Raw genomic sequence first — 25,451 nt, 5'->3', positions numbered from 1 at the left:
GCGGAAAACTTCAGAATTAATAAAAAAGGTTTCCTCCTTTTCTTGACTATATTTTGTGCTAAAAATACTTCTGGGTTAATTGCAGAAAATGAAGCTTAGAAGACCGTGAATTGTCATAGGGCAAGGATCATCAACATTTGTTGTAAAGAACCAGATCGTATATGATCATGTCAGCTGCATGGTTTCTATGGCAACTACTGAACTCTGCCATTATGGTAGGAAAGGAGTCATTGGTAATACGTAAACAAATGGATGTGGCAGTGTTCAATAACACTTTATTTACAAGAGGCAGCAGCCAGATTGGCCTGCCTGTAGTCGTTTACCAATCACTATCATAGATGATAACCAAATCTATATTAAATAAGGAAAGAGAAGGACTTATTGAATCCACAGTTGTTAATTGTAGCTTAACTAACTCTGTAATGGGGAGCAAATCTTAAGAACTGGGTCAGTCCAGGGCAGAGAAGAGATGCACTGGGCAATGCAAGAAATCCAAGAGATTTTTCAATGAAATAATCTTTGATGGAGCCCAATCCAAATCATATTTATAACACACCCAAACCCAATTTTCAAAATCCTACTACCTTGACATAAAGGTGTGACACATAGGTCATATAATTGGCAGCACCCTGTTAGAAATTTAGAGTCTCAGGCCTCATCCTTACACATTACCATTAATGCAATCTGAATCTCACCAAGATCCTCAGTTGATTCTTATGCACTTTACAGTTTGAAATCCCAAAATGAGGTATGTCAGTGATCTGCATCAGAATCCTATGGGAGCTGGGAAAAATGTCAGTTTTGGTCCAATCCCAGACCTACTTAATCAGTGTCACTGGGGATGGTACCCCAAGTTTTTAAAATATAAATCCACGTTGGAACTCTAAAACTATTGATTGTGAGCTACAAGATTGACACTAGTTGTTTCCATTCCATCCCTTCTGGCTTCATTTTTTTGGCAGCTGTACTTGTTTTGTTAATCTCTTTCCTATTCTCTTTTATAATTTTTAAAAATAAAATTTTTTTATGGATACATAGTATTTATACATATATATGAGGCACATGTGATATTTTGTTACATGCGTAGAATGTGTAATGATAAATTATGGAATTTGGGGTATCTATCACCTCAATATTCATTTCTATGTGTCAGGAACATTTCAAGTCCTCTCTGTCAGGTATTTTGAAGTATGCAATACATTGTTGTTAACTATAGTGACCCTACTGTGCTGTCACTGTTCCCTTTTCCAGCTCTGAATTATTTGCTTTTCTTAACATAAGAGTAACCTTTATTTTTTCTTAATTTTTGGTTAACAAGAATATATGTCCATAAAATGATATGAAGACTATTTTATTATCTTACCAGATGGTACCAAGGTTCCTCTTGTGGAGATGATTAAGTCTGTTTGGGAGAAGCTTTTGATAAGCCACTTGGAGTATAGCACTGCAAAGGCATGCTCAAATAATAACATGGTGATTAAAATGTTTTCTAAAAATGGGAAGACCTATTAACTGCATGACCTTTTGTTTTTGCCTGGGAATATACAGGTTTGGGGTGGAGGCCAATTGCTTTGGAAACTTGTATACTTTGTTCTACTTTTTCTTCCATAAAATGCTGGTTCAGTAGAAAAAAAAATCTCAATTGTATTAAGGGAGACAGGACTTTGGAGTGTGGCAAGTGTCATGTGGTTGTAAGATACGTGATACAAAGTATCCTGATCGTCCTGCAACATCTTCATCAAAGTCTCCACTGCTTACTATGACTGTTTTCTTACAGGGCTTTTCTGGAGTGAGGGAGCAGACTGAGGGAAGAACCAGAAGGCTGCCAAAATGTAAGTCATGGTGGATATGATAGACAAAAAGACCGGAGAATAAGAGGACAGCTGACATCAAGGAAATATCAATATCTGTCGAGAAGATTAGGGCCACCCTAATAATGTGTTATTAATTTGCACATTTTAAGAGGAATTTACAAATCCCTCTTTGCATCAAAAACATCCGTCCTTGGGCCTATTCCCATATATTCTCATTCAGTTGGTCTGGAGTGAGACCCAGACATTCATCATTTTTTCAAGGTCAGGTGAATCTGAAAGGTGCAGCCAAGATTGAGAACTAAAGTGAAGAATCTAAAATAATTCAAGCAATGCATGTTACAACTGATAAAGTAGAAAAGTACATACAGATACAATTCCTTTCTCTTTTTTGTCTCTTTTCTTTCTTTCATCACACAAATGATTTTTACCTATTGTTCTGATAGTTTTTATTAATAAGCACTCAATAAATGTGTTGCATTCCTAACAAAGAAAGAAAAGTAACATGAACCTAATCAATTAGTATAGATTTATCTAAAATATTGTAATCTATGGCTTCTTGATTATTAAAGAAAATAAATAATATAAATTTAGTAGTAATAGAAATATATGCACATCTGGCTTGACAGTTTTGTGAATATATATTAGTCTACATTATGTTTGAATAGCCTTTCTTTACCAGGTTAGTAAATTTCTCACAAACCTTTTTTAAGAGTCATTTTATTTTACTGTAGGTGTTGAGGGCTTGGGATATTTTGAAAAAAATAGTACATTTAAAATGTAGACATTCATTCAATGAGTATTCTTAAACTGCTCTGTAATAACTCAACATGGTAAAGGCTACAGAGAAATGGGAAGGAAGTTCAGGTGAGGTTGAGAAGACTAAAGGTAAGCTGTATAAAGAAAAAAAAATCATTGGTAATAAATAATTCATTAATAGATCGACTCATAGAGATCACCACCGAGTCAGCAAATCTGCAGCTAGGATTAACTGACTGCTGTGCCACAGGGTTGGCATAGCTGGGATTGACTGACTGCTATGCCACAGGGTTGGGCTGAGAATAGTAGGGGGGGTACTAAGTTGGATACTCCAGAAAAATCTCTCCTTATATAGCTCTTCTAGCATTGGAGAGAAAATCAGAAAAATAATCTAAGGCCTTAATTTAGCACAACATTACCGGCTGGTTATTCGAAACATCCCCAATGGTCAAAGAGTTTACCACAAGCGTCTTTACATAGCTATGTTTTTAGTGTTATGGTTGTTTACTTGAGAAAAGTCTTCCTAATATCCTAATTGTGTCTATATTGACATAATAGTATTGGTTTATTGAACTCATCTCTTTACATTGATAGCCTTTAATAGAAAAACATGTATCTATATATATTCACCAAAGATTAATACACTATATTGTAACCAGTCCCATTAGAACAGATAACTATGCTCAAAAAATTTCAAGAAAGTGATTTATTTATTTTAACAGTTTCACTGAAGTATAATTGACATTCAGTAAACTGTATGTATTGAAAGTGTGCAATTTGGTTTTTGACATGTTATACACTCATGAAACTAACTGCAATCAAGATAACAAACATATTCATCATTCCCAAGAGTTTCCTCATGCTCCTTTATAACCACTCATGCACTCCACTTCCCTGCTGAAATCTCCGCACTGTTTTCTGCCGCCATAGATATCAGTTTTGTCTAACTTCTTTCACTGAGAATAATTATTTTGAGATACATCTGTGCTATTGCATGGATCAATCATTCATTCTTTTCTCGTTCTGAGTAGTATTTCATTAGATGCACAATTTGTTTATCTGTTCCCTTGTGAAGAAGAAACATTTTGGCTGTTTATTTTTGCCGATTGCAGATAAAGCTACCATGAATGTTTGTGTCGAAGTCTTTGTATGGACACCTGCTCTCATTTCTTGGGTTCATGCAGAGAAGTGGAATGCTGGACTGCCTAGTAGCTGCATGTTTAACTTTTAAAGAAAGTGCAGAACTATTTTCCAAAAATGCTGTAGCATTTTACTCTTGCGCTCCACTCCCCTGCAGAAATCTCTGCACTGTTTGTAAAATGTAGGTCACCTCTTGCTGTGTTTAAGGGTTTCAGTTTCTCCACCTCCTCAACAACATTTCATATGCTCAGTATTTTTAATGTTGACCATTAAAATAAGTGTGTGTCTGTATATATATTTTAGTGGAACTTCAGGTGAGTGATTTTAAAGACTTCCTTGCTAGGAAATAGGAAAATAAGAAAAATGCATTCAGTCCTCGTTTTCTTTCTGCGCTGTCTTAGATATTTCAGGTTCGGTATCTGTTCCAAAACCTTTCTCTCTGCCCTGCCATGGCCAAAAGAGTTCATTCACCTTTCCCCTTTGACTCTTGCAGACAACTGTGTGCCTTTAAAGGAAATAACAACAAGAATTAGGAGCGCCCTGGAGGCAAGGTAAAATTTGGCCTGTGTAATCAATCATATCTGCTTCACTGAACCATAATGACTGTGTACAGGAAGACATCTTCAGTGGGGCAGACTTGTTTCTATGAAATCCTTAACATTTTGTGGGAGAGAAAGCAGTTTTATATTTAGCTTTTAACATGCTCAGTCATAACTACTTTTCTTGGGCATAGGTGAGTTGTATTGGTGTGCAGTTATGGTAATATGTCAAAAAATAAAGATAAGTACGTCAGTAGAACAGCTGGCCTATTTTAAAAATAGTGTCTTTAATAATTCAAGCTAAGAAATAGGATCAATTGTGTAATATCCAACATCGCAATAACCATTTACAAATGGTGAATTGTGGCGGCTGCCCTCAGTTTCCTCCAGAATTATTTCCCTCAAATCAAGTAAAGTCAAAGATTCGGAGATAGATATATGACCTTGAGGAACAATTTTCAGGAAACACAAAACAAACAATATACTAGTGTCTGCAACTAGGGAAAAAAGCTGTAATGCTGTAAGGAGTCACCAAACTATAATGGTAGCCAATAAAAGTATTACAAATGCCAAGCAGATGAAGCTTTGTAAAGTAAGTCACTTTATCATCTAGTTCTTTAGTTTCTGTTTTCATTGAAGTTCAGACATGCAGCAAATATTTTATTTAACTACTTAGGGGGTGATATTAAGTCTCTATAATACGTGACTTTCTTTGCACACATTTCCCATAAGTCATTCCAAACTACTTTCATACAACGTAAAGGAGAAATTGGGAAAATCTTCAGTCAACCATCACACCTTAGAAAGTGATCCCTGAATTGGAATGTCCATGTTATATACTGAATATTATGACCTATCAGAGGAAATACATGAGTACCTAATCTTGAGGAAGATTATGGTCTTGATGATGAAATTGATGAGGGTGAAGAAGTTATTCATGTTGATGATGACGACACTACTACTACTAATGATCATAGCACCTCACATTTTCAAGGTGCATACTCTGGGCCAGTTTTGCATACATTATCTCATTTAATCTTTGCAAAGCCCTGTCAGGTTGGTCATATTATTATCTCCCTTTTACGGGAAAGTTCACTGAAATAAATTACATAGGCAGTATAGCACTTTGTAAGCTCTCTCCATTCTAGTCTTGTCTCTCTGTTACCACAAAAATTAATGGAACTTTGTTATAGTAATTGTTATTAACAGAAAAATTGGAGGACAGACAGTGTGCAGTTTGGTTGGAGGAAGAGCTCGACAGCTCTCCACCTGGATAACAATCAGTTAATGGATGTAGATATCAGGAATAAGGGAGAAAGCTCCTCAAGCTGCAGATCATTATGCAGCAGCTCAGCATGTTTATTAATCATTGTGCACAATTAAAATGCCATTTCATCCCTCTAATTAAAACAAGTAGTTCCCTGAGGCTAGCACCTGAACTAATGAAGCCTGGTTGCCTAAGGATCTCACTCAGGGAAGGGAATTAAACAATGGAGGAAGCAGTATGTTTACCAGGTTGCCCAGACAACGTCAAACTGTATATGACATCATGAGCGAGTGGACCAGTTGAGACTGTAATTTTAAAGAGCCAGAGATGCTTCTTTTTCTGAGCAAAAGCTGGATTTCAATACTGAAATTTTTCTAAATTTGTAATCGGTTGGTATCAATATACCTGAATTAGAATGTCCATGTTATATAGTGAAAATCATGACCTCTAAGAGGACAAGCATGAGGATCTAATATTGAGCAAGCTAAAAATGTTAGGTGCCATTATCATTAGTGATAGTATTGTCATCATCATTATCATCAATAACTTTTTCACCCTCATCATCAAGACAATTGGTATATTGATACCAACCAATTGTATACTGTACAATAAATTCTAAATTTTCTTTCTTCTTGGTATGTGGAATGGGTATCTTGATGTTTGGAGAGAGGATTTTGAGGAATTCTCTATTGGCATCTAGGTATTTGGGAGGCTGAAGGGATTTTTGAAATCGGTTGACTCTAGAAATAAAAGGGTATAGATAGGTTATGGAGCCACAATTTAAAATAGAGGGTAGATAAATGGGCTAGATGAAAGAAAACCTAGGATTCAATCCCAGTATTGCCACTTGAACTGAATGACCCTGAACAAAGTCCTTAGAAAATAGAAGGACTGAACTAGGTAATCATCAAGTTTTCTTCTAGTTCCAAAATTCTATGGCTTTGTGGTAATTTGTGATTAACATAACAGTGCAAAGAGATTTCATTGTATCCCAGTTCCCTTACAAGTTTGGTTGAATCAAGTCTTACTTATTCTTTCCTTCTAATTCCTGTTCAGCTCACCAGCATATCTTTGGTGTCTGATACTATACTTGGCATATAGAAGTTGCTTAATTAAATATACATGGAAAATATCAATCAGGTTAAACCTACAGATCTCAGTAATACACAGCTTTCAGTGCCTTGCTTCAAATATTTAGGAGCAACCCTACATATGATTCTGCATTATTTATCTGAGAAGTGGCAAACCTGAGGGTTATGAAAGCTGCTTTCATTTCAACCCGTCTGTGAACTCAGTTTTGTACAATTCTGTACTTGAAAGCTGTGGTCTCATGTTGCCTCCTCTTGTACTAGGCAAGAAGCTATGGCTTATTCTTCCCATTTTCTACCTGTCATCCCTTTAGTTGCCTTGATTCCCTGATATCCCAGAAAAATAGTCATGCCTGGAAGTTGGAGGAACTTAGGAGCATTGGTTTTTTTTTTTTTTTTTTCTTTTTGGAGATGGAGTCTTGCACTGTGGCCTAGGCTGGAGTACAGTGGCGTGATCTCAGCTCACTGCAATCTCCACCTCCTGGGTTCAAGCAATTCTCCTGCCTCAGCCTCCTGAGTAGCTGGGACTACAGTTGCATGCCGCCACACCTGGCTAATTTTTTGTATTTTAGTAGAGATGGGTTTTACTGTATTGCCCAGGCTGGTCTGGAACTCCTGAACTCAGGCAATCCACCCGTCTCGGCCTCCCAAAGTGCTAGGATTATAGGCATGAGCCTCTGAGCCTGGCCGGAGCATTGGTTCTTATTTTTTATGGGTCATAGAGTTTCATGAAAATCTGATAAATTTCATGAAATCTTTCATCAGAAAAATGTGTAGCATGATTTTGCAAACAATTGTGGGTTATGAGGTTCACAGAGTTTTGGAAGCTCATCTATGGAGCTCAGGTTAAGTTAAGAACTCTTATTTTAAAGGGTTATGTAAGAATTTCTAACAGTCCTTTAGGGGTCCTATGTCTCTCCTCCCTTCTTGCCTCCCTCCAGCATGTGAAGAAAGATGGCCAGCTAACAGAAAAATAGGTTTTTTTGTTTGTTTGTTTCCTTGTTGCTGTTTTTTTTTGGTAGAGACAGAATATGCATGTGCATGTCAATGGCAAGTTGTTCTTTACAGTGTGGCCAGTAGGCTCCAGAATGAGGCATAATGATTTTAGTTATTTCCTCTTCTACCTTCTTTATTTATAACCAGGCATCTGGCTTTGATGTATTTACTTTAAACAAAGTAAAAGGACAACAGCGAGGTGGTAATAATCACACTAGTGAAAAATAGGCAAAGCATAGAAAAATATTAGGGCCTTCATTTTCTCACACTGTTCATCCTATTCTTCAGGCGAGGAATATGTTGGTAACTGGAAATTACAAGCTCAAGTTATCCGACTTATGAATCTAAGAATTTAATCTTTCTGTTTTTGAAGAATTGTTCATATGTTGAACCTAAATCTTTCTTTCCAAACTGAAGTTCAGTTTCTCTTGTACATCATAGTAGGAAATGTAACTTGGTCAATAAGACATCCAGAAACTAGCAGAAATCAGCCAATAACTCAGATTTAAGTGGCGTGATAATTGGGTTTCCTAAGCATTTTTTGGTATTAAAACAAGTTAATCAACCATAAAACACAAACTCATCAGAATCTAAGGTCTTATTCAATTAACTTCTGGCCTCAAACACTTAAGTGTTTTTTTTTTCTTTCTTTCAAATCATTATGTCATATTTTGCCAAGAGAGAAGGGATGGTCTGGAGTGAAAAATTCCAAAGATGGAATAAGAGCCAATCCTTTTAAACTGTATCATTTTATCCATGATTATTATTTTTAGTAAAAATAAAAACAAAAGTTTTCTTCTTGCCCAGAAAGGAGATGAAATCTTAAACTTACAAGTTGAAACAGAAGGACTGAAGTTTTATAGTTTTTTGTTTGAAGTGACCCTTGTATTCTTATATTTACTCAAAACATTGGATAAACTAGAAATTTGGGAGGCAAAATAACTATTAATATAATACCATCAACACATGATTTTCTGCCTAGATGCTTTATTTTAAGTTGATTTATAACTGCTTAAAATCTTTTCTTGGTATGAAGGTCATAAATTAATGGTTAAAATAGGCAAGTGTAAACCTTTACTAGTCCTCAAATCACAGCTTTAGCTTAAGCTTTCCTGGATGTGAGCCTATAAGTTGCCAAACTACTGTGGTAGAGTTAAGAGAGAAAAGGAGGCTTTTTCCCCCTTTTTATCAGACAAAACTGTGTTAAAATCCCGTATGCCACATATTTAGCTATCTGACCCCGGGTAAATTATTTAATCTCTCTGAGCCACGGTTTTCAGCTGTAAAGCAGTAGGAAAAACATTCTTCTGCTAAGGTTCATGGTAGGCACACTGATTTGAAAAATCAGTTATTTCCCTATTCCTTGAATTGTTATTACACTTGGATGGTGTCACTATGACTACAAAGGTAGCAGAAAAAAATGCAATGACTCTATGAGATAGTTAAAAGATCAGGAAAGGCAGTGGGTCAAAATTTTGGTAGACAACTCAAGAGTTAGGACATAGCACAATCTGCATTGCTCAACACTGAGGCCATGTTCTGAGAGATGCATTATTAGTCCATTTTGATATTGTACAAACATCATAGAGTATCCTTACAGAAACCTAGCTTGTGTAACCTCCCACACACCTAGGCATACAGCCTGTTGCTCTTAAGCTACAAAACTGTGCAGCATGATACTATACTGAATACTGTAGGCAACTGCAGCACAATGGTAAGTATTATGTGTATCTAAACATAGACAAAGTAATGCATTGCATGAGGACTCTATGACAGCTATGACATCATTAGGCAACAGGAATGTTTCGGCTTCATTATAATCTTATGAAACCATTATTGTATATGAGATTCATTGTTGACCAAAACACCATTATGTGGGGCATGACTGTAACTGGCTTCTAGATGTGAGAATGGGCCACTGGGCAAGAGTACTCTTTGGTGTCTATGGTCAGGGTTGGCAACGAGAAATCTAGGGGGTTGAGTATGGCTGGTTAAGTCTCAGAGCATCATGTGGCCAGCCAGGGAAGGAATAAAGGAGTCAAATATTCATTCATTCATTTACTCAAAACTAAATACTAAGAACTTGCACTATTTCTGGTAGTGGAGTGGTTTATTGTCTAGCTGGGGAGACAGAAAACATACACACATAAATTATAATGCACTATGATAAGTGTTAGAGATATTAACAAAGTCTTTCGAGAACAGAGAGAACAGAGCACTTAACATTTGAGAAGTTGAGAAAGGTTCCTGGCTCACTAAATGTTTATGCAATGAGGGAGGAATATTTAGTCTGGGTGTTAAAGGATGAGTAGAAGTTTGCCAAAGGGAAGATGCAGTAAAAGAAAATTGTAGTTTGAGGGAAATAGAATGGATGTAGCTTGAAATTATAATGGTCTGATGTATAAAGGGAATGATGCCAAATTTAATAGACAGTGAAGAAAGTTGCATAAAGAGGGAGGTGAGCTCAGATTGGGAACGTTTTTAATATGCTGATTCTACTTATATTGTGTAGGTAAATGGAGAGCTATCAGAGGTTTACTGAAGTGTTGGATGACATGATAAGTTGGTTTTAAAGGAAGATGACTCTAACAGCAGGTTCAGGATGGGCTATACTGAGAACAATCAAGTCACAGAGATATTAGGAAGCTCATTGATTTAATAAATACTGTAGTCATTTTTGGAGGAGTGAGGAATAATCATACGAAACACATCTAAAAATATTTTGAATTTTGCCAGATTTCTAGCTTACAAAGCATTCTTATACCCACTACTTCATTTATTCTCTAAATAGCTCTGTGAAGTAAACATTATTATTATTAGCATTTATATTTTGTAGATGAAGAGAGTGAAAATTAGAGAAAATAAAAGACAACCATCTTCCAGTTACTAAGTGGGATGCTGGGATTAGATTAACTCAGGTATTTGATCTACAACATCATTGATTTTTTTTTTCTCTCATACAGTTGCTCGGAATCCAATTGAATTTTCCAGTTGAGCATGAAAATTATATTGTTGCAAAAACAGCTGCAATAATTTACCTTCCTGAATCAACATACTTGGGTATCTCCCTTCCATTCTGATTCTGGACTTACCCATATGACTTACCTTCTTAAGTGGGACAATAGCAAACATGGCTAAATTGGAGACCTGAAAAGTATTTGTGCAATGGGGCTTGCCCTTTCGTGATACACTTTGGAACCTTCAACCTACCATGTGAAGAATCCTTGGCTTGCCTGTTATATAGTGAGACATGTGGCCAGATTATCCCTATTGCTCCACCTGAATTCAAGCCAACCACAAGACATGTGCATGAGGCTGTTCTAGATCATCCAGCCCCAGATAAGCCAACTCAGCCCAGAATCACCCAGGTGATGCAGAATTTGTTTATTGTTTTAAGCCATTACGTTTGGGAATTATAATGCAGCAAATACCAATGAATAGTCTATTTCTGCAAATGCCCTTTGTACCTACAGATATTTGAACAAAGCAACAAAACAACAACAACAAAAATGTATTGGAAATATCCAAAGGTTTTATTTCTACCACCCTGAGCAGTGATTTCTGAACTCGGCCACATGAGAATTACCTGGACACTTGTTTAAAAACTCAGATTCTTGCAATCACCCTAGACCCCCCTAACTCAGTATTTGCACGGCAAGAGCTTGGAAGGTTATGTTTTAAACAAGTTTCACAGTGATTCTAACATTTACTAAAATTTGAATTTAACTATTCAGAAGATATTATTTTTCTCACCCAAATATTCTTTCATGAATGTCTTTTACTAATGTGGTAGGTCACCTGGAAGTTAACTTTTAAACCACGATTAAAGAATCATAGGATGGGCACAGTGACTCATGCCTGTAATCCCAGCACTTCGGAAGGCTGAGGTGGGAGGATCACTTAAAGCCAGGAGTTCCAGACTAGCATGGGCAACATGGCAAGACTCATCTTTACAAAATTTTTCAAAAAAAATAGCCAGGTGTGGTGGCACACACCTGTAGCCTGTCGTCCCAGCTTCTCAGGAGGATTGCTTAAGTCCGGGAATTTGGGACTGCAGTGAGCTATGATCGTGCCACTGCATTCCAGCTTGGGTGACAGAGCAAGACCTTGTCTAAGAAAAAAGAAAAAAAAAAAAGCAAACAAACAAACAAACAAAAAACCACTAAACAGTAACAACCCAAAGTTGGTTTGTTTGTTTTTCTCATAGTGTTATTCTCTGTAGTCTCTATAGATTTATAGCATAAGAAGAACCCAAAACTTAAATAGGGACTAAAATCATGTTACTAAAAATTGGCAAAAGTGTATAAGTTAAATATTTACTTTTATACCAAGGTTATGCTACTAGTAAAGAACAGAAATGATATGGGGAAGAAATGAAGAGGAATGTGATAGGTAGAGATACTCTGCAAGAGAGGAACAGGAGTCCTAGTCACTGGGGAATGTATAGTCTCTCAAAGGAAAGTGAAGATGAAGAAAAATAAAGAGAAAAAGGAGCAACAAGAAAAATAGGATGGACTTGCTAAGGCATGACCCTAACATAGTTTAAGATTAATACTTACTGTAGATGTCTCGAGTTTCTTTCGTGGATTTATACAGTAACACAGAAACAAGATTCATGAGGCATAAAAGAACACTACAATGCCTACATAAGTACTGGTGTCTCCTAACCAACGGAAAGGGGAGCTGAGAGCTAACTCACAGTGAATGAGGGGGTCTGGTTACACTATGAGCTCAATTAAGAGAAAATCAACTGGCTCATTATTATACACAAGGACATTCATTCTTCCAAGTGAGGAGAATGATTACAACTTGAATAGGAAAGCCACAAACCACTAATCAGGGTATCTCAGGTTTGACCTATTCAAGTATATTCCAAATTACCCAATTAGCTGGATTGCCAATAAGTTTCTCGTAGCAGTTATATTGGCACTGATGATACCATAATCAGTTGTTTTAATCAAGCCTTTGAAAACAAAAATGATGGGCTGAATATAGTCATAACAAGGACTGGGAAATTAGAGCCACCAGGTCACTGCTGTTGGGTTACTCCACATTCTGCTCTAGTAACTGTTGCTAGAGGATGGTGTGAGCTTTATTTGGTTTAGTTTTTGTATCTCTCCTCCCTCCCCCAATCCGCAACACCCAAGCTCAGGCTTTGTCCCCAATTCCTACTGTCCTAGCCTCTCTTGAGGAGGTAGCATTGCTACTTGAGTGACCTGCACTTGTTTTTACCTGATTCTGAATCCACTGGCCTTCTTGAGCCATATCTTGGTAACCTGGATTCTTAACCATCTTTTTTCTTTTTTTTGCTACACCTTAAGGTTGAGCTGGGCCTATATTCCCTAAATCATAGAGGATGAAAAATGAGAAACCTGCCCACCCTCACCCACCCCTCCACTCCCACTGACTTTCCTGATTAGTACAGAGTGATGGAGTACTTTGTATTTCTTGGCCAGCAATGGTTTGAGGGCAGGAACTGCTCATTCTTGTAGCTCCAGAATACATACCTGGCAAATAGTACATACTTAACAATTGCTTGATGAATGAACCAGTAAATAAATGGGAAAAAATGAAATTTGAGATCATAATTCAACAGGAACCCTGTCAGTCTTGTTTATTCTTAATAGAACATAAAATGATGTCTAGAACATTTGTGCTCAAGAAATACTTTTTGAAAGAATGAATGGCTATGAGCAGTATTTTTTTGCTCTTTCTAATGGAAATCTACTGAGTTCCATATTTGGATTGAGGTCAGGATAGAGATAAGGGAACCGTCACAAGCTGCAGGGCAGGGATTAAGAATTCAGTAATATTTCACTAGAATCTCAGAAACCTTAAAATTGTAAGCTGACTAAATGTCAGGATAATCTTGGGGAGGTCATTGGCCTTTCTATTGCCTATGGAAAGGGGATTTGAATCAATCCTGTCAAGAGGACTGGGTTACCCAATTATAGCACTGTCATAACAAAGTACAATGCTGTGGGAACAAGAAGGCTGAATGATTGTTTGGGAAAGTTGAAGAAAAGATCAAAGAATACTACATTTAGGCAGGTCCTTTTAAGCATTGTTGGCAAACATGCATGCAGAAATTCAAGAAACTATTTGTCTTGGTTTGGGTTTCCATAGATGCAGACCCTGAGACAAGCATTCAAGTATGAGTGATTTCTTTGGAAGGTGGTCCCAGGAAGTGCTGGCAGGAAAGTGGGAGAGTGACTCAGGAAGGAAAGAAGACCATGAAGTTGTGGTATCAAGTCAGTTACCTACCAGCAACTGGAGGTTGGGACCTCCAGAAAACTCTGGTAGGCAATGGAGGATGCTCATCAATTATTCTCACTAAAGTACCAAAAAATGGAGCCAATCATCCACCAACTTCTTGCCTTGGTTGAAGACATTCACTCTTCCTTTGCCTTGCAAGTAGGTCAAGCATGCTTCCTGGGCAAAAAGGATCCCTGGACAGAGCATCACTCAGTCCACTGTAGCTCCTGATTAAAATGCAATAAAACTAAAATCAATACAGCACCGGCATACCTTGATACCGTTTTTGCCTTTGCAACTTATTCCATTCTTCCTCCTCCCTGCCTTCATCCTGAGCTCTATAATAACAAAAGATAGTTAAGGAAGGCATTGCCCCTTTTGTTCTTGCTCAACCAAGACCTGAAGCAGAGTTGGATTACTTCCACAGAGCAGGGAGGTTGAATTTCATTTTGCTAGGAAAACAGGCAAGTTTCCATGAAGAAATATCCTCCCTGATGCCCTTCACCCCTTCTCTCACCCTGCACCTGCATAGAAGAAAAGAGTGATCATTTCCCTAGACCCCTGGGTAATTGATTCTCTTTGGTGTCCTCTAACATTTCTGAAACTGCTTCCATATCCTGGACTCTAATCTATCTGCTTAACTTTCTGGAAGCAATGCCATTTCATCGTGAACTACTTAAGGGCAATGTTTGAATTTTTTTGGTGCCAACTTTGTATCCTTTAGACCTGGGACATAAAGCATGCTTAAAAATATTAGTGTTGCACGTGGGACATAAAGGGTGATTAAAGATATTATTTTGGATGGACGAATGGATAAATAATGAATGAGTGATGAAGTAAGTGAATGACTGCCCCCGTCCCCTATGATATTCTGGTGACTGGCTTGGGGATGAATTTGCTTCGCCATCCTGATCCTTGTTCATTGCTTCAAGTTATTCACTATCTGTTCCCCAAACCCACTAGGGTGTTACTGCTCAGGACACCAGCTTTTGCAGAACTGCATCTCAAACCCCAGCTTTCACTCTTCTTCCCTCATCTCACCTTCTCAACTCTTCATTTGCTTTCGCTGCCCTTTGGTATGCAGGCCCTTGCAAGAAGATAAGATACTGATTAATAATAAGCTCCGGTAAGCTCCAGTCAAATTTTATTAAAACTTTCTTTTGAGAGATATTTTTAGTTTAAAAGACGGTGCCAGGATGATCCTAAAAGATGCCGTTTCTGAATTTGCAAAGTGGTTAGGACATATATTCTGGAGCTGGTCCCCCTGCTATGCCCTAATTCTGCCATACAATCACCTTCCTCTCTCTTCTGTGGACAGAGATTGGCCATGGGGGTGTGGCTTTCCTGCCCCATCAACTGTAAATAAATTATATTCCTCTATGACCATTGCCTATCTTATTTCCCAACAAGAAAACAAGATGTGGTTTGGGGATTTCAACTTCCAAGTTCAGCTGTGAGGCCTATGGACTGAATCTTAAGCTTTTTCTTGACATCAGATATCTCCATGTATATGGCAATTCCTGCCACAGAAATCTACTCTCAAAAAAGTCCCAGAACCCCTGAGGTAAATGCCTGAAGAAAGGATGTGGGTGGGGAACTGGGGAGGTGAGATTTTAACCAAGGGTATCATATGAGTATCACAGAGTAGTCCCAAAATGAGTAAAAATGACCCTAAAGTCCTAAAAATGACCATAAAGTTCATACATATGTGAAAAGAAAATGGGAGAGAAAAATAAGACCACCATTTCTGGCAAGAAAAGTCTGTGGGATCAGAGGGTTTAGGTTTACAAGAGTCAAAAGGAACCCACACCTGAGTATCTTGAGGATGGCACCTTGGTGGATAATGACCACATAAACTAAATTTTTCTCACAAACAAAAAGAACTTGAGTAGTGACAGATGATGGCATGGAGAGGGCTTAGGGTTATAGGAGGGAGAAGAGTTGTGAAATTAGCAAGGAAACAGGTTTTTCCTTAAAAAAATGACAGTGAGCTATCTTAATTTTGGTGGATCACTTTATGCAAGGCCTCACAAAATCTTACTTGCAAAATTAATTCAAATTAGATATGAGCACGGTCATATGTATTGAAACCTAGCTTGTAGTAATAAATGGAACAGGGCAACAGTAAATGACAATATATCACGGGGAAGGGAGATTTTTTTTAGTGCAGGGCTTGGAGGCCTGGTATTTTGTCTGGTCTTATTTAACATCTTCATTAATGATCTGGAGGAGGACGTAAACAATAATACAATAATAAAATCTGCACATCAAAGTTGAAAAACAAACCCTGATGAAGTCTGAAAAGTAATGCAAAGGAATCTTAAGGCATCAGAAATTGGATCAGAAAACAAAATGAAAGCTGAATGGAAAGGAAAAAGATACATGCATATATACACATAATCTTAGTCTAAAAGATTATATACACAATCTTATTGTATAATAATTATATAATTAATTATATTACATATTTATTACATATAATAGTGTATTATATGTATAAAATCTTCTAAACATTACAGTAAACAAAGATATTCTTTTTGAAGAAAATCTAGAAAGCAATACATGTGTCAATATTGGAGAAGATTTTACAAGAGCATGGGGCAAAAAGTGCCTCAAGAGCGCACATGGCTGGTGTGGCCACACAGAGCAATAAAATGTCCGTCTGGTGGGAATTTTGGGAAATCCAAGTTTTCCCTCTTCCAACACTTCCAGACTCTCATGTTTCTCTATTGAACATGCACACAAATGAATGTGCACTTCCTGCAAGAAAAGAAAAAGCTTTTTTTTTTTTTTTTTTTCAGTTAGGCATATTCTAATCAACATGAATTTTTGCCAATTATTACTACTGTTAGAAAAAAAATTGTTCTTGTGTCTATACAAGATACAGTCTTTAGAAGTAATGTGTAAAGTATGTAATTCCAGAAAGAAAGGACCCAAATTAAATTTCTCAAGTGAACTGAATGCTATCAAATATACCACAATTTTATTAATCTCTCCCTTTTATGTAGGCCAATCTTCCTCAAACATTTTGATCTCAAGTCACCTTTACACTTAAAATTATTGAAGACCCTAAAGAGCTTTGATTTCTGTCAGCTACAGCTATCAACATTTACCGTATCAGAAATTGAAGCAGAAAAAATTAAAATATTTATTATTGTGTATGAAGTAACATGAAACAGTACAAAATAACACACTGTATTTTATGAAAAAATCTTTTTTTAAACAAAATAATTAGTAAAGAAATGGCATTGTTGTACATTCTGACAAATCTTTTTCACATTTGGCTTAACAGAAGACAGCTGGACTTCATATCAACTTCTGCATTCAATCTGCCGGACATGTTTTGTGGCTGAAATAGATGAAGAAAATCCAGCTTCACATAGACATGTAGTTGGAAGAGGAAAAACAATGCAGACCCCAATCCTATTTTACCTCCAACTGCATGAGAATAACCTTTCAGAGCATGGATAAGTCTAAGTGCTTGGGGTTTGTAGTGAGATTCTAAAACACCTTCAAATCTAACATCTACAGTCTAATAAAGGCACCATTCTAAGAGGTCAGACTGGACAGCACTTTTAAAAATAAGAAATAACTAGAAAAAAGCTCTTGGGCTTACCAGCTTATCAGCTGGTATGAAATTGAGTATATTTTACAAATGTACGTGTATTATTACCAATAGGAGCTCAAGTAAAGCATTTGCAATGCTGAATTCCTGATTCACATTAACACTAATATGGAGGTGACAAAACCCGAAGGTTACGCAAGGATAATATCTGGAACATAAACCACCAAAACTCGGAAACTGGGTTATGTTACTAAAGGAAGTCCAAGGGCAAACAATAACACTATTCTGTAGAACAATAAGCTCAGAGAAATTCTTTAAAAGGGTTCCAAGTCAGACCATTGGATCACCTTTCAGCCTGAATTGGCCAATCAGTTTGGCAAATATTTTTACTGTGCTCATGACTAGTTTGAATGACTTGACCAAATAGTTGTTTTGGCATTCTCTAAAATATTACCAAAGGATTTGACATGCAATTCTGGTTATGTAACTACTTTGCTTGCTCAGATTTCTTCAAAGGCTTCTCTTTGTGGTGTGCTCCAAAAATCACATAGGAGGAGTTTTTAAATGCAGAATTCCAATACCCATCCCCAGTCTACTGATCTCTAGTTTTGAGGAAAGTGGGTTCTGGGAATATACATTTTTAAGTTTTTCCACAAGTGAGTCTTTTCGTACTCAATTTATAGACAGAAATCTAATAATTGTAGGATCACCTACAAGGTTCTTCATGATGAGTCTCCAAAATTCCCAGTTTAATTTGACGTCACTCAGCTCACAAAATACCCACACGTTCTCCAAATGTGCCTCATTTTCTCATATCTTTTTTGCCTTTGACCCTGTTCCTTCCTTAGTAATAGTCTTTATCCTCAGTCTTAGGTATGATTTGGCCAACTTTTATTCCTTTTTCAAGAGTCAGGTCCATATCACCTCTTCTGTAAAGTCCTCCCTGATTTACCAAGGAGCGTGCTTTCTTATGTTTGTGCCTTGTACCTCATCTACTGCGTTGTAAGATTTATCCCTTTATAGAATAAGGTCCATTTACTTGATCACATCTCTGTTAGCTCCTTGGGGGCATAAGTTATATTTTTTTGACTCATATATCCCAAACACTTAGCTCATTACTGGAACATTGTATATGCTAAATAATTTTCTTTTTGAAAATAAATGAATTATTGAGATTAGCTCTGGGTGTAAAATCTCTCTTTGGGAAGAAATGAGACATACATTTGGTGGCAAGTGTCTTTTGAAAAAAAAAACCTCCTCAATAACAACTGTGTTTTATTCTAATATATTAGTGATAACATAAATATTAAAGGGCAACCATACTTCCTAGGAAATATAATGAGAAGGGGAAAATTCTGACAGCACATATCAACTTTAGTCTTTTTCTTAAAAGTTTTTTTAAAAACCACTTTATTGAGATATGATTGACATATGAAAAGCTGCACATATGTAACATATACATTGTGATGAGTTTGGGATAATTATATACCTGTGAAACCATCAACATCAAGGCCATAAACATGTCCATCATCTCTCAAAGTTTTCTCTTACCATTTTTATTATTATTGTTGTTGTTTGAATTTTTTTCTTTTAGTAAATTTTTCTTAGTTGTTGGCAGAAAATTAAAAACAGAAGGAATGCTACACACACACACACACACACACACACACACACAAAGAGGTCATTGTATATAAAACTAGCTAATGTAAATCAACTTTGCACAAATAACATGAGACGGGAAAAGGGGAGCTGCCACACCCCTTCAAGGTAGGAAGTGTCATTAGTATGCAAAGCAATAAACAATGGATTCCAAAATCAAAGTCAAAACAGTAATAAATCAGAGTGATAAGGTGAAAAATGATAGGATAAGCAGCAATAGTGGCTATTAGTATGTACACCTGCTGGTGAGATAAAGCAATCCAGGAAGGTGCTTGGGAAAAATTCCAATGCTGAGACCAAGAGCAAAGATGTTACTTTGAAGTGGTCAAGGGACCAAGAGCAAAGATGTTACTTTGAAATGGTCAAGGGATGAAGTGGAGTTCGGGATCCTTTGAATGTTTTCGTAAGGTCGGAATGGAAAACCCAGTTGACTCAGAACCCTCTTAAATGACAAATGAGCTCCCGGTAGTCTTTTTAAGGGGCAAGTTGATCAGCACTTTCTGAAGTTTTCTAATAATACAGGCCCATTGTTTGACTACTCCTTCGGTTATGTTGACATTTTGTGACCTAGGATCGTTAAGATGATAGTTAGAATTGTATCCAGAGAAATAAAGCACTCTTATCATGTCAGAATATTCTAGACCTGTGACCAAATAGGCCAGTTTCACTCACACCTACTTGCCATAATAGTATCAAGATAGGAGTATGTGAGGCCTCCAAAAGCATCATATTTTCTAATTCTAGTGCTGCCTGATGATGTTGGCTTGACTCTTTTCAGAGGGATTCACTGTTTTCATTTTTCATCCTCAAGCTACCAGCAACCACAGAAAAGTCATTCCTGGAGTCTCCTGATCGGAAAGATAGAAACATTGTACATGAACCTTGTATATTAAGTTTTCACTTAATCAATCAGACTCATTATGACTTTTTAAGAATATAATTCTACAATTAATCTGATGTTAGAATCAGTGTGTTTAGTAAAATGCAGATTGTTATTTGAATAAATATTGTGATGTTATTTAATATCCAAACTTATTGGTAAAGAACAGAATGGTCCCAACATGATTAAAATATTTGTGAAATATTCCATTTTTGAATACTCCCAGACCAAAATCAAATTTACAAATGAATCAGTGTAATAATGGGAGAACCTTCTAAATAACACAGGTAAATACCTTTGCAGTTCATATTGTGTAGGTGAAAACTCTCCCCTTTAATTCTCGCAGTAAATATATAACAAGGAAATAAAATGTTTAGCATATACCAAGGAATAACAATAGCTTACATTTATTAAGGCCTTCCTATGTGCCAAGCACAATGGTATTCTTATCATTCCCAGATGCACAAGAGGGTGCAGGCAAAGGCATTGCAAGGGTAACAGTATGTCCAAATCCAGAGAGAGAAAGTAGAATCTGACCTACTTTCAAATAACTTGGAAATATGATTTTCCCGTAAATGCTATTTCTTTGTGTTTTACTTTCATATAAGAGTCAGGCTAGAGCCTGTGTCTGATTTCTGTATCAGTCATTCTTCTTGCCAGCTGTTTACCAGTCACGATTGATGCCTTTTTTTTTTTCTGTCCCGAACAGAGAATTTCAAAATTTTCCGAGCTGGATTAATTTCTTTCAGTTCTTTGCTTTACTTGTCTGGCTGCTCTGAAAGCAAATCTAATTTGATCTTGGCCTCACCCCTTTGTCCTTCACTGCCACTTTTTGATCCTTTAGCCCTTTCACACTGCCCAGTCTGCAACAACTACAACAACAACACGACAACAAACTAGATAATAATGCAGTATTTAGTTACAGGAAATTTTCATGTAACAAAACATAAACAAGTATGTAATGAACAGAATCTCTTCTTTGTAGTGATTAAACTTAGCTGTCAGGGATTTATTTCCTACATGTTAACCACAGTGCTAGAAAATAAAGTATAGGAGTGGAACATAAATATCAAAAAATTACTTAATGAATACTGTGAGGAAGCTAAGACATCAGCTGAATCAGGAGAAAGCATTGCTGATTGCAAATCATTAGACTGCTTCTCAGCTGAGCAAATTATTCCATAAGCCATAACTCACAATGGGGAGTACCTGCAACAGCCCAACTCCTACATTTACACCCTGAAGGTGCTTAGGGTTTAGAGGTGCATATATTGCCTGATGAATGTCCACCTATGGCTAAGCAATGCACATGCATGTGTATATGTGTGTGTGTATTTGTGTATGTACTACATCTACTTACAAATATTATACTTATTCCTTTATTAAAAGAACCATTACTTGGCTCATTTAAAACAAAGTTGGATATTTTTACTTAAACAACATTTTGAAATAGCTGATGGCAGATTTCTGCTTTCCTAGTTGATATTTAATTTTAAAAGTAAGACTTCAGAGCCTTAAGTATATACTTAAGAAGTCTAGCAGTCAGTCAGTAAGAGAATTGCTCGCCTAAGTAAATCAGAGTGAGGAGGGAAAAGTCTCCCTTTTATTTTTAATATGAAAATTCTGATTCTATTTGAGTTTCACCCATGTTATGGCTCCTCTATCAGGAATTCAGCTCTTTGCAGGGAATGTTCTTAGATACTCCCAAGAAGTGAATGGAAAGGAAAGAACACTAAGAACCCAAGAATGTGTATCTCACATCTAGATCTCTGGCTCATGAGAAGTAAAAATGATGTGAGGAATGTATCGTGTATTTCACCTGGGCTTTAGTAGAACCAGGTGATCTCTAATTTTTGGACTTTTTCAATTCCCCAGGCATCTGTGATCATAATGTTAGGACCAAAGGGTGACATGTGTAACAGGAGAGAGGGGTTATCACTGGACCAAATACATCCGTGAATGTACAATGGCATTTAATTAAAACAAACAAACCCTCAAAAAACAATCTTAAATTCCTCCTTGGAAGGAGAGTTCCACAAAGGCCACCACCATGTTTGTTAGTTTCTGTTGGGTAGATGGAAGACACATGCTATCTGTATTTTTTGGAGTTAGACACATCTAGTGACGTTCAAACAGGAACTTGGAAAAGGCCAAGTAGGAGCACTTGCCTATTACAACACTGTGATATAGATTCTGTTATTACTTCTACTTCTTAGGGAAATAAATTAACCTAGCAAATGGGTAGAGCTGGGCTTGGCAAACATGCATTTTGATACTTACATAAGCAACAAACTATCCTGCCTCCTAAAATGTGTGACTGTGATTCCTTAAAGGGTAGAATGAGCAGATAGGCAGGAGACAAAGTTGTATCCCTGTTTTAGTGTAGGGCTTTGTTAGGGATCATTCAATTTTCCCTCACTTTATACTTTATACCTATAGTCACACTATTATTATCTCCTGCATATGTCATACTCTCCTACCCCATTTGATTAGTTTCATTAGTGTTTATAATGATTTCACAACACAGGTTGCATACGTTGGGAAAATGTATGCACTTAGTTGTCACGGGGCAAGAAACTTAGCTGATGGAGGTGAGATGATGAAGTGCTCTGAGAAGATCATTCAGAAGAAAAGGATGTGGACTAACATGAAAAGGAAGATTTCCTACCTAGGAAACAGGAGATCAGAGGATAGAACAGGAATCAGAGATATGTTCTTAAATATGCAGAACAGGTAAGCAGCCTGTCAAAAGTGGGGAGCAGTGTGTTCCCACTGCAATGTCAAAGGATGATCTATCTGATCATCTATGTGGCATCTATTAATTTAACAACAATAGTGATGATGATAATATACTGAAGTCTAAGAGGTATTAGTCTCTCCTCTTCCCCTGAGATAAACACACCCTTTTAAACCAATTTGAATCAATTATATGTACATTACATCTCCACAGAAAAGACGACGACCACAGAACTTCTTAAGTAACTGCACATATCAACATAACTTATATTCATACAGAAAAGAAGACTTGCTATAGCAACATTCTTGAAAAGATGTCTGGGGATGTTGCACTGCTAAACCTACTTGTCCCTGAGTAACTCTTTTGTGTCCCAGAGTTCCCTCTGATTGAAGTCCACTGAGTCACAGTGGCAGTTGTTTTGATAACATACCCTTGATCGGCTTCCTTCCCTTTCTCACTGGTGTCTCCTCTGATCACTTCCAAAATAAACTACTTACACTCAATTCTTGTCCACAGGTCTGCTTCTGGGGAAACAAAACCACAGTAACTTTAGAAATATGGTATTAATGGGTAAAGACACCATGGATATGAAGGAGATTACCTATGGAAGAATATTAAGAAGAGAGGAAGGTAAATAATCTTCCTTGAGGAACATCCACATTTAAAGGTCAGGGAGAAGATATATCAGCAGAAGCATCAGAGGGGGTTGTGGACAAACTATTTTCAAAAACTAAGATGTGAAGACCACTAGAATTTGCTTAAATGCTGTTGGAAAAAGATATAGCAAACAGGAGTGTGAAAATATAGGTAAGTGAAAAGAGGAATAGTCACTGGTGTAAGATTCCCAAGGGAGTAAGATAAAATTGAATCCAGGTCCTGAATGCTGGGATAAACTTTGCAAAATATTTGGTAGGTTGGGTCATAGAAAACAGAGGAAGTTCTTCTCTGATATTTGGATAATTCTGTATTTGGAAACAACAAGATAATGGATTGTCTTTCTTCCTACTTTTACCTTACTGTTTGAGTACTGGCATGAACAAAACTCAGAACATAATGAATCTCACTTATTTCCAAGTGGGCTACTCCATTATTTAAAAAAACACATCACATGGACATGGAGTTTGAGGAAAAGATTTATTCTATTTAATATTAAGTTAGGCTTCCTTCCTCTATTCATCAAATTGAACTGGATAGAATAGGAGTCCCTAATCCAACACCTCCAACTGGAGAAACAGTCTACTGATTCTCACAGATCTCATGACCTGCTTTGTGTAGATAATTTTCATATGGATTATAATGAATAATATTAATTTAAACAATTCCCTAGAAGCCTAAAACATTTTGTTTGAAGCTCTTCTTTGTCCATCTAAAAATAACATCTGCTCTACAAGGCTACCATCATAATTGAGTTCTACATCTCCAGTCACAACTAGAACCAAAATTACAGTGGACATACAATAATTCTTTATCTCTTGGTTCCAGATTTTTCTCAGTTATTTATATCTCTCGATTATGGTCTCATGTTCCTTTCTGTTACAGAGTTTCAGTCTATGTTGAGTCAAGCAATTATAGGGCTGCTTAAACTCTGGTTCATTAGCCATGGTCCACTAGCATCCATGTCATGGCGCTAGGGTTTAATATGGTTAATAGGATCCTGGATGAGGAAGTAGATTGAAAATTAACTTTAAATTAAACATAAAACACTAAAAATAATTAGAAGCATTAAAAAATAAATGTTTCCATATATGAGTTAGAAAATCGGACTTTATTTTGATCCTAGGGGCTGCTGGCTGTAGTGAAATGTATAAAAAAGAGAGCGTGATCCTAGTTTCTGTCTCTACTATGGGTTACTTGTGATTAACTTCAAATATTCCCTCCGCAAGAAGAGGCCCAGAAGAAGAAAATGAGCTTCAGTTATTCTAGCACAACTACTGTGATATTTGTAAAGATTCAAAACCTATAATAAAATGTATAAAAGGAAACTCCATTTGAAATGATTTGAAATCTCACATGGAAATCTAGTTTTTTAAATCAGAGCTTAGTCAGAGAAAATAACAGAATATTGTAATAATTGAATTACAAAAACAAAAATTTTGGAAAATAATTTTTTCTCTCATGTGATGTGTGTATGTCTATCTATTTAGCAATGGTGTTATTCCATCAAATGGGATTAGATTCATTTTTGACTCCTGCTAAGCACCCTGTCCCCCCAACCTCAAGATTATGAAAGTGGAAGGGAAGGGGGAGATAGGGAGGAAATATGACTTATTTAAACTGTATTAAAATGCTGAAATAAAATGAACATTCAAAACTCCTATGATTGAATTTAATCTTTTGTTCAACTCATTCACTGAGGAAATCTGTCTCCAAATGGTTCATATCGTAGAATATGATGACTCCAGTAACCTCTCCTAGACTCCACATTTGCTATAAAGACTATCGTGGCTGATGATAGATGATGAAATTTACTCTCATGGTTTGCAGGGAGCCTAGTGCCAATAATTTAAGACTTTCCATGATACATCACTAACTTTATATTCTAAGCAATCACAACCTATTTTTATCCACCTGCTGTTTTATGGCTTAGAAATCACTTTATTTGTTTGTGATGGTAATTTATTATAAAAAAGATTTTCAAATTACATATTTGCATTGAATTAGGGAAGGAATTAAAATGCTTTGCTCCACCATTCTTGGTAAATAAATATAATCTTTTCAATAGTTTGAAGGTTCTCAAGGAAATGAGACTCTTGGT

The 25,451-nt window shown here is 36.6% G+C and overlaps 1 long non-coding RNA gene across 1 annotated transcript; it reads left to right on the top strand.

Moving 5' to 3' along the window:
• Positions 1-1,043: 1,043 nt before the first annotated feature.
• Positions 1,044-14,421, top strand: LOC103877023. Its single transcript, XR_004178299.1, has 4 exons — positions 1,044-1,832; positions 4,204-4,261; positions 10,564-10,968; positions 13,727-14,421. It is a non-coding gene; the product is annotated as an uncharacterized LOC103877023 (long non-coding RNA).
• Positions 14,422-25,451: the final 11,030 nt, after the last annotated feature.

Source organism: Papio anubis, chromosome 14, assembly GCF_008728515.1.
Source record: "Papio anubis isolate 15944 chromosome 14, Panubis1.0, whole genome shotgun sequence".
NCBI lineage: Eukaryota > Metazoa > Chordata > Mammalia > Primates > Cercopithecidae > Papio > Papio anubis.
Note: the sequence above shows the minus strand (reverse complement) of the source record. Positions and strands in the feature narration are given on the sequence as shown.